The 9,475-nt window shown below is 42.2% G+C and overlaps 1 pseudogene; it reads right to left on the bottom strand.

The window, feature by feature from the left end:
* Positions 1 to 1,816: 1,816 nt before the first annotated feature.
* Positions 1,817 to 8,479, bottom strand: LOC118617647 (annotated as a pseudogene).
* Positions 8,480 to 9,475: the final 996 nt, after the last annotated feature.

Genomic DNA, 9,475 nt, shown 5'->3' with positions numbered 1-9,475 from the left:
TTATATTGGGGTTTTGTTCTGTTCTTTCATTTGGGACCTGGCTCTTTGTCTCCTCATTTTGGCTGCCTCCCTGTGTTTGTTTCTGTGTATTACTTAACGAGCAGTATGGGGCTAGCTGAGACCACATGTTACTCATTTGAAAGAATTTAGGAAAAACCTGAAGCAGGATCCAAGACTGGTCAATCCTATGGTTAAGCAAGTGGAAACAGCTTGGGTGGGCCTGAAAGTTGGGTGGGGCGGGGCGAGGCCTCAGGGAGTCACCAGGGCGGGGCTACCAGTGTGATCCAGGTTGCTGGAGTCCCAGATATGGGAGCTGTCTGCCACCCCAGGGAAGGGCTCACCAAAGGAACAAAGGCCTCTGACAGCACATTTGTCCCGGAGAAAGCCCCCTCTCCAGCCCTCGCTCCAGTGCCAAACAGCTCAGTTCTTCCCTGTATGTCTCTGATGCCCCTAGAGCTGCCTCCCCTCCGAGCTCAGAGGGAGAGAGTCGAATAAGTCCGTGCGCGGGCCCTTTAAGGAGCTGCCTGGGGCTCCAGCCGCTTCAGCTTCCCTGAGCCTCAGTTCCCGCTGGTTTTCCAGCCAGAAGTGATGGGGATTCTCTTCCTGGCACTGGATCCCTGAGCGGGGCACCTGGTGTGGGACGGGAACCCCTCAGACCTCAGGAAGAACCTTCCCAGCGGAGGAGTCCTCCTGATTTTTATCCGCCACATGTGGGTGTGGGACCAGCCCGTCCCCTCCGCCCTCCTCCCAGTCTGGATGTGGCTGCTGCTTTAATTCCGTAGCTGTAGGACTGCCATTCAGCTGGTGTCAGGGTGTCTGAATGATGGTTGTTCTGTAGTTTAGTTGTAACTTTGATGTGGTTGTGGGAGGACGTGATACCGCGTTTACCTATGCTGCCATCTTGACCGGAAGTCTATACAGCCCAATTTTAAATTCGGTCCATCTGATGTCTTGGATTAATACCATCTTAAGATGGGCCAGCCCAAGTTAGGACCTAGCAGGATAGTCAATACCCAATGCTGATGGGCATTCCAAGATACATGATCAATTATATTTATTATTAGACATTCCATCTCTAACAGGACACTACCACAAGACTGAGCCTATTTGTCCAATATATGTCTCTGCTGTAGAAAGTGTAACCTTGCTTCAGAACTAGAGATCTACATTATAAAACCCTATTACATTTTTAAAATAAAACTGTAAATATTTTTCCAAATACAGTTTTCATTCAATATTATTTTGTATTATTTTGAAGTGTACAGCATAGTGGTTAGATGATCATATACTTTACAAAATGTTCTCCCTGAAATTTCCAGTACCTAACTGGCACCATGCAGTTATTTACAATATTATTGTCTATATTTCCTATCCTGACCTTTACATCACCATGACTATTTTGTACCTACCAATAATTTTTGTCATAAACCCCATTACAAAAAAGTCTAAGATTATAGGATTCCTTTGGATATATAGCCAAAATGCAGGGCTACAGATACCACCACAACATGAATACTCTGCAGAGCCTTTTCTTTCTCTGGGTCTCAGTAAATCTGACAGTCTTCTTTATTACTCAGTTAATGTATCTGGGAAGTAGCTTGAGATGTGTAATATGCTATCACTAACGCCTGGTAAGGCCTACCAGGTGTTGTGCTTTTCACTTACAGGAGGAGGCTTGTAACACAAGGACTTCCCTCTCCTCTGTAAGGAATAAACCAGCATGTCCCTGATGACTGACAACTGGATTCTTAAAATCTTCAATGATGTTGGGAGCATCTGAATGTTATAAGATTGTCTCCAGTGTTTAGGGAGCATGTTATCTTACAAAGGTCTCTAATGTGTTTGCCACGTCTTGCTTTTCTGTTCTAATTATAATGATGTCAAAAATAGAATGTCCAATCTGATGTTTTGTGGTGTGTCCAGATTCCTTGGGTCTATGCTATAACAGAAGAGTGGAAAATTATCATAGCTTTTGGGTAGAAGTGTTAGCATGTATTTTTGTCCAACACCTGTGTTGGTCTTCCTTCTTAATAGGAATAGAAAATAATGACTTTGCCTGATTAAGGACAACCTACTATGTTCTGAATCTGTTAATCTGGACTAGCAAAGATGAAACATCAGATTCTAGAGCTGCCACAGATTTAAACTTGCCACACTGTTTAAATGACAAAAATATGGGGACAATCACTCTTGTATCCTTAGATCAGTTGCACTTATCACCAACATTCCCCTAGCATGTAATATTACTTTCAATTTAGTCTCTTGGCGAGGGCTGGGAAGAACAATTTCACTAGCTTCCTTTAGCCATCTTTACTACAATACCTCTCTACAGACCTCAAAAGTATGTGGGGACCTGCCAATTATCAAGCCTATCCATTGAAATCATACATTTTATGTATGTATTGATCTATGTGTGTGCGTGTGTGTGTGTGTGTGATGAATACTACATTCATTTATAATCTAACACCCTCATGCCCCAACTCTAAAGTATACTGTGATAATTCAGTATCAATGACTATTTTTATTTCAATGACTATTTAGACTGCATATCTAACATTCCCTAAAAGGTTTGTGTTTTCAAATAGATTAAATAGTTTAGCATCTTTGGAGGAGAACTGACAAGATTATTTTAAGATACATTTTCCTTTGTGTTGTTGAGTCCTTCTTTATGAATTAGGCCTTTTGGTCAATCAAATAGTGCTGAATCTGGACACAAAACCCACTTCAGCACCTGGGCACGAGGTCATGACAATGTATTAGAAAGACTTCCCCAGGTTTCTAGTCATTCATTCTTAATTTACTTTGTTTGCCTAGTTTAAATAATATGTTGCTGGCTGCCGATATGGTTTGCCCTTCGGAGTAATACTTTAAATACCATCCCCATTACTATTGGTAGCTGTACGTACCCTCCCATTTGCCACTTGGGTGTACCCTCCTATTACAATAACATGTCTACATTTTTCTGATTATTTAACTATCAATATGTGACCTCTGTTATGTCAGGATTATATCATCCAGTTTCTCTCAGGGATTCCAGTTCTGTGATAGTATATCCAATAGGTAGCTGTGGTCTGCAGAGGACAGACAACACTGAGCTTTAAAATGAACGAAATTTGTTTTAATTGAGTAATAAAACCTTAGGTCAAAACAACATTTTGTGTTTGGAAAATTACTAGGAGAGCAATACCATGAGAAAATTGTCTGAGAATACCTTTTTGAATACACTAACAGAAAGCATTTCTTGTATATTTAAGATATATATATTTAATGTATATATAAATGTGTGAGTGTGCACAAAATACAGGAATAGACTTTGTAAGAGCTTGAGAGCAATATAAGAACTTTGATTTCATATTACATGAAGTATGTAGTACTTCTAGAATTTTGATCAGATGACTAAGATCATCTGTCTTAAAGTAATCTATCTCTTATTTTGAGATTATGCTATAAGAAGTGAAGAGTAGAAAATTTAAGATCAATTAAGAACCTATTGCAGAAATCAAGTGAGAAATGATGATGAATTTAACCTGGGTGGTAGGATTGGAGATCTTGGTTAATGTTCAATAGTGGATATATTTTAAAGAAGAGCAAGTGGAAATTGCTGATAGATTGAATTTTTGCTGCAATAGAAAGTGAGTATTCAAGGAAAATAATAGTGTTTGGGGCTGAGGAATGCAGAATAAAATAGACATTGACAAATAAAAGAACAAAGTGGGGGAAGGTAGATTCTGAGGGAGGAATAGTGATTCACTTTTGCATAACTTAAGTTTAAGCTCCCATTTGACATCTAATTAGGGATAATGAGTATGTAGTTGTTTTTAGAAGTTTGTATTTCTGATAAGAGTTCACAATTAAAAACATACATTTGGATATCATTCACTTATTGATGTTATTTGAAACAAAGTTTGGATGAGATCACAAAGTAATGAGTGTATAAAAAAGATACAAGGATGCCTGGCCATTGTGGCTCAGTGGATTGAGCACCATCCCATGGACTGAGAGGTCCCGGTTTGATTCCATCAGGGCACATGTCTAGGGTTTGGGGCTCAATCCCCAATAGGGGACATGCAGGAGGCAGCAGATCAATGTTTCTTTCTCTCCCTAAAAACAAAAACAAAACAAAAAAACAAACAAACAAAAAAAGATGCAAGGAACAAGGGCTGTTCCTTGGGCTACAATGGTTATTTTGAGGGATTGTAGGGAATGCTAATCGAAGTAAATTTAAACTGTCCTTTAAATATTTTTTCATGGATAATATAGTTAACTTTCATTTGTAAATTTTAAAATAGCTGTTTCTTCCTGGTGAACAGAGCAGTAGATATGAAATGATAATGTGTCATTTATAATTACTGGGTCACTTCCAAAACACAAATAAATACACTGACTTTCAGTTGCATTTCACACTATTTTTGTGTTCACTTGACTCTTTTACCCACAGTTATAATTAATAATACCCCTGAATGAATCAAGACTCAGCTCATCTTAGATAGGTAACATATTAGATATATCTAATGTATTTTTGTGAGAACTGTCTTGGGACTTACCAATATTACTATTATTATTATTATTTTTAATCCTCACCCGAGGACATTTTTGCATTTATCTTCAGAGAGAGCGGGAAGGAGAGATGCAGGAAGAGAGAGAGAGAAACACCAATGTGAGAGAGACACATCGAGTGGCTGCCACCCACATGACCCCAACCGGGCCGGGGACAAACTGCAACCGAGGTACGTGCCCGGAAACCAAACCCAGGTCTCTATGGTCTGCGGGCTGATGCTCTAACCACTGAGCAAGACTGGCCAGGGCAGGACTTACCAATATTAGCAATAAAAATTGTAGAAGTCACTATGGATTTTTAAATATAAAGCCACAATAAAGAAAATGAATGTGAGAAAATATATTAATGGTAATATGCAAAGATCATTATATATACACACACAAAAAAATAAAAATGTACATAGATTGTCTTATATACAAAATATATCTATCTGGTTACCAACTCTTCCAAAATGTTAAAGACACTAAAAAATACTTATGGAATATATGATACAAGCTAGTTTTATATGGTTGTTAAATTATTTTGGATCAAAGATGTCCAAAACACATTTTCTACCTTTTAAAAGCCTACATTGTATCAAGAGTAGCACGTCTATTACTAACAATATCATATCCTAACAAGAATATTTGTTAATCCTCACTAGAGGATATTTTCCCATTGATTTTTAGATAAAGTGGAAGGGAGGGAGGGAGAGAGAGAGAAACATTGAAGTGAGAGAAACACATCAATTGGTTGCTTCTCATATGACCCTGACTGGGGCCAGGAATCAAACCTGAAACCCAGTTATGCACCCTTGACCGGGAATCAAATCTAGACCCTTCTGACTGAGGGCCAATGCTCTAACCGCTGAGCCAAACCAGCCAGGGTGTGATAAAAATATTTAAGGGCTTATGTCAATATTGGTAAAATATTTTATGTATTAGAACCACTTACGTGCAGTGTACACGAGAATGGATGAAACCCTGCCCCTGCTCATGGATGTGTAAATATGCTGCAATAATTTCATTCTTATCACTCTTATTCTAAATGCCAGAGTGTTTTTCAGAGGAATGAATAAAAGCATTGAACAACCAGTTGAACACATGGGTAACATTTTAATTGAGGTTCTAAGATCCAGTTCAGGGGCGAAGACCCCACTAGAATGCCGTAGAAGGGCGGTGTGTGCTCACCACCCGTGACAGACTGACACACTGGGGTCCATCTGCAGCTTTCTTTCCAGGAGAACTCTCAGAGGGGCTCAACAAAGGAGCAACCAAAAACTGTAACCTGGACCTACATCTTCCCTTTCTAGTGGGTTCAAAGAAATTTCTATAATCAGTTCCTCGAAATTGGAAGTGAACCCACTGTGAGAAAATTGACAAATGTTTGCCTACCCGCTGGGTGGAAAAATTGAAAAATACCAACCTAAGGACGTATTTGTTTTGATCTTGTATTATGCCTGATGATTACACAGCAACTGGAAGCTGGCTATATGTCAAGGAATCAGGAGGCAGCCACACGCTCAGAGAAACTCGGTGCTGGCAAACAGATGTGTCTGCACTGCCAAAGTGTCCTGCGCACCACGAAGCAGGGTGGCTCACGGTACTGATACACCCTGCAGCTGCAGCTTGGTTTGCAGCTCAAATACAGGAGAGAATCTGCACATCTCCATATTTCAGCAATCTTAATAGAAACTTGCTAAAGAGGACATCTTTTGATTTAATCCGTTTAAAAAGGGTTTTTTGTTTTGTTTTGTTTTTTTAATTGACTTAAGAGAGACAGAGGGGAAGGGAGAGGGAGATAGAAACATCAATGAGAGAGAACATCGATTGACCGCCTCCTGCAGGCTCCCAGTGGGGATCGGGCTCACAACCTGGGCATGTGCCCTGACCAGGAATCAAACCGGTGACCTCTTGGTGCATTAGTCAATGCTCAACCACTGAGCCACACTAGTCAGGCTAATTTAAGTCATTTAAAAGAAAGGTCTAAACACTAAAACTTTCACTAAAAAGATGTTCAGAAAGAAGAAAAGAGATTTCTGGACTATTGACGACCTATTAAGTCATAAGGCTTCAAGTACACCAGGAAGCTGCATATTTATCAGGAACCTCTCTGTAATTGTCATGAAAAAGTCAGCTATGTCTGTTTAAATATGACACAGCTCAGTTCAATTGTATTGCCACATTGTTAAGATTAGAAGGAGAAGCCTCTTCTAGGATGTTAGAAAAAAAAAAAAAAGACCAAGCAACTTTAGCTTGGAATGTAGCCAACAGACTGCAGTGTAAGAAAAGTTACAGGTCAGAAGTATGCGGCAGATGAGTTCCCACTGTAGCTGGAAAGAGTTTTCATGTTTCAAGTAATGAAAATAAGTACAATCCAAAACAGGTGGAGGTTTCTCATCGCACAGAGGCAGAGCAGAGTTTATCAAAATCGAATGGAGTGCAATAGCCATAAAGCACAGACATAAAGAGGGTTGTACATGCTTTTCTCAACCTAATAGAAGTGTCTCCTTCAGCAGCTGTAATTAAGCACTGACACTTAAGAATGTGTCAGAATGTAAATTCTACATGTGCTGAGAGCTTTGCTGGTTTTGCTCATTGCTTTGTCAGCATCATTTAAGATAGGGTGTGGCTTATATGGGGCTCACTACATATTTATAGCCCCCACCCCCAATTCTTGGGCCACAGCATTTTGACAGCTCAGAGGAAGAGCCAGGGGTAAGTTCCGTCCCCTCCCATGCCCCTACCCAGGAGCATCCATCCCTCTGCTGGAAGCAGGAAGCCCAGGAGGCTGCTGGACTGGGCAGTCTTGTGATGGGCAGGTTGTGGCTGTGGACATCCTGGCCCTGGAGCAGGCTGCAGGAGGTGACAATCTCCTGCTCCAGCTGCGACCTCATGTCCATGAGCTGCTGGTCCTGTAGGTTCTGTTGTGTTCAGTCAGCACAAATATCACCCAGGGGGCTTCATACTGCTGATCAGCACCTGGATTTGTGCCAGCTGGGCTCCAAAGCGAGTCTCTGCGTCCACCAGTGTACCTTCCAGGGTGGTTTTCATGCTGAGCTGAGATTGCAGCTCAATCTCCAGACCCTGGACAGTGTCATACAGGTCAGTGACCTCTCTCTTGCTAACGTGCAGTTGCTGGTGTGGCCAAGGACCTCCCGGTTTAACTCCGTACTCTGGCTGGTGAGCCAGGCATCCACATCCTTCTCAGCCATGACCTCCTATTGGCTTCTCATGTCACTCAGTATCTTGGCTAGGTCGATGTCAGAAACGTCCCTACTGACCTGGCCCCCAGGGCACTGATTTCTTCCTCGTGGTTCTTCTTCGGGTAGGCTAGCTCTTCCTTCAGGCCTTCCATCTGGTTCTCCAGCTGGGCTCAGGCCAGGGTCAGCTCCTCCAGCACCTTGCGCAGGCGTTGACATCAGCCACCAGCTCCTGGGCAGGCCTTGCTCTGTGTGAAAATTGGTTCAAAGTCCTCCGCAGCCAGCTTGGCACAGTTGATCTGCAGGACAATCTTGGAGTTCTCATTGAAGGCACCAAGAATCTGGTCCCACACCTCAATGACCTCAGTGGCTGCAGTCGCAGGCTGGCTGGGCCCCTCTTCTGGTACCAGTGGTGGATTTTCACCTGCAGGTCCCTGCGGGCAGCCTCTAGGGTGCGGGCCTTTTCCAGGTAGGAGGACCGGTTGTCCTGGAGGTTCTGCATGGTCACCTTCTCGTTGCCCACCAGAAACCCATCGGACCCAGCCGAGTGCTACACAGCCGGTGCTGTAGCCTGCAGAGGGGGACATGCAGTGGGTGGAGGACAAGGACAACGCCATGGCCACCCGACCCCGGTGGATGCTGGGCGCACAGTAGACACAGGCTCCTAAGCTCACAGTGTCATCGGCCACGTACCAGAAGGACAAAGAAGCCCACGACTGGCGATAGCTGTAGGAAGTCATAGCAAAGGAGACAGGGCAACACTAGTGGGAGGAGCGGTGGTCCGCCGGAGGAATACCTGTTCATACTTCTGAATGGATGAACAAACCTGGAAATATAACAGTTTTATGGAAGCCAAAAATAAAAGAGGAAAGAAACATTGTGTAACTATGTTAAATACCTCCTCGGTTTTGAAGCTGAATTAAAAATGAATCCAACCTGAGTCTGAGAAGACATTAAATAAAATACTTAAGATTTGTTTGAAGGACCCTTAAATCTCCCACACACTGTTCCCTGACAGAGACGGAGGTCACAGTGTCTCTGGGACCAGGCTTTCCTACCTTAGTGCGTCCCATCCCATCCCATCTACCTGACCTCTCTACAGTGCTACAATGTCAAGATGTTATGTTCCTCTTAAAACCTCCTGTATATTTAATTCACTTACCGATGAGTTGACTTTCTAGCTAGTTAGATAAACCCTTTATTAATGTATTGATATGACTGACTGAAAAAGTGTGTTAGGTCTTCCTGGTGTGTGTGTCTTATATATAATTTACATAGATAGACAGATGATAGACAGATGATAGATAGATGATAGATAGATAGATAGATAGATAGATAGATAGATAGATAGATGATAGATGATAGATAGATAGATGACAGATAGATAGATAGATAGATAGATAGATAGATAGATAGATAGATAGATAGATAGATGCTAGATAGATAAGAGATATAGATACACAAGTGTGATCAAATATTTAGATGTCTTCAAACTTCCAAAAGCAGAATGGGGGTTACAACCATCTCCATCCTTCTAGATGGATGCTTCTAAACAGTTTTATTAAAGAGGATCTTCTGCCCTGGCCGGTTTGGCTCAGTGGTTAGAGCGTCGGCCTGCGGTCCTGAGAGACCCGGGTTCGGTTCCCGCTAAGGGCGCGTACCTCGGTTGCAGTTTGTCCCCGGCCCTGGTGGGTTGTGTGGGTGGCAGCCGCTCGATGTATTCCTTTCACATCGAT

This window comes from Molossus molossus, unplaced genomic scaffold (assembly GCF_014108415.1).
Source record: "Molossus molossus isolate mMolMol1 unplaced genomic scaffold, mMolMol1.p scaffold_m16_p_5, whole genome shotgun sequence".
NCBI classification, from domain to species: domain Eukaryota; kingdom Metazoa; phylum Chordata; class Mammalia; order Chiroptera; family Molossidae; genus Molossus; species Molossus molossus.
The sequence above is the reverse complement of the archived record's forward strand: the minus strand, read 5'-3'. Positions and strand labels throughout refer to the sequence as shown.